This window comes from Cherax quadricarinatus, chromosome 20 (assembly GCF_038502225.1).
Source record: "Cherax quadricarinatus isolate ZL_2023a chromosome 20, ASM3850222v1, whole genome shotgun sequence".
Classification (NCBI taxonomy): Eukaryota; Metazoa; Arthropoda; class Malacostraca; order Decapoda; family Parastacidae; genus Cherax; species Cherax quadricarinatus.
In genome coordinates, this window is record NC_091311.1 from 27094534 (window position 1) to 27095808 (window position 1275).

The following is a 1275-nucleotide window of genomic DNA, read 5'->3' on the forward strand; positions in this document are numbered from 1 at the left end:
GTTTATCTCCTCTTTGTTATTCTTACGTACGTCCCCCTCCCCCACCCGTTACCGTAAACTGAACATCTTTCCTAACGTTCCAGTGGCTCATTAGTGGAGTTAACTTCCGTGAAGGAAACGTGTTGCAGAACAAGCTTCGGATAACATTTCGCTCTGTCTAGAGCTTGATCGTGACTTGATGAAGCCTTACATAGGGCGAAACTTTGTCATTATAAAAACATGTTTTGCAAATTGCATTTTTCCTTCCCTGTTGCGGGCAGTACGTCAGTCTACATCGATGATACCTCCTGTTTTACTTCTAATATTTATCTGACCCACATTGTCTATTCTACCAGTGTTCTTGAATATCTTAAACGTTGTGGTTATATCCCTTCTGACCCGAGAGGCTTAACTTTATTATTGTTCCCTTGTAGCTTGAGGGAAGTAGATCAATTGTGTCTTCAATTAACTGCTCAAGCTAATCGAAGAGATGAGGGGAAGAGTGAGGGGAAGAGTGAGGGGAAGAGTGAGGGGAAGAGTGAGGGTAGGGTGATGGTGGGTGAGGAAGAAGGGTGAAAAAGAAATTACCTGAAAAGTGGGTAGATGGATTTTTAGTTTTCTAACATACAGAACGTGAAGATGTAAAGAGAGTAGTAAGGAAGAAAAAGTTAGCATATGAGAGGTTTTTACAAAGTAGAAGTGATGCAAGGAGGGAGGAATATATGGAGAGAAAAAGAGAGGTTAAGAGAGTGGTGAAGCAAAGTAAAAAGAGAGCAAATGTGAGAGTGGGGGAGATGTTATCAACAAATTTTGTGGAAAATAAGAAAAAGTTTTGGAGATTAATAAGTTGAGGAAGCCTAGGGAACGAATGAATTTGACAGTTAAAAATAGGAGAGGAGAGTTATTAAATGGAGAGTTAGAGGTATTGGGAAGATGGAGGGAATATTTTGAGGAAGCTGTGATTTCGTGTATAGGGCAAGGAGGAATAGCATCTTGTAGGAGTGAGGAAGAGTCAGTTGCGAGTGTGGGAGAAGTTCGCGAGGCAGTGAGTAGAATGAAAGGGGGTAAGCCAGCTGGGACTGATGGGATGAAGATAGAAATGTTAAAAGTAGGTGGGGATATAGTTTTGGAGTGGTTGGTGCTATATTCATATATAGTTTAGTTGCACATGATACATAGTTGTACAAGGAATTATAGTAGTTGGGTGTACATGCCAAAAGCCCCTTGTATGCAGAGCATTATGGGCAGGCTTAAAATTAATTTAAAATTAACAAGTAATGAAAGGTTCAGTGGTAA

At 40.4% G+C, this 1275-nt stretch overlaps 1 protein-coding gene across 1 annotated transcript in view; it reads right to left on the minus strand.

The window, feature by feature from the left end:
- Nucleotides 1–505, minus strand: part of LOC128703781 (transmembrane channel-like protein) — a 12777-nt gene extending 12272 nt beyond the window's left edge. Inside the window, exon 1 of the mRNA XM_070087091.1 lies at nucleotides 1–505. This exon is cut by the window's left edge and continues 1792 nt beyond it. The gene's annotated coding sequence lies outside the window, so the exon portion shown is untranslated.
- Between the last annotated feature and the right edge of the window lie 770 nt (nucleotides 506–1275).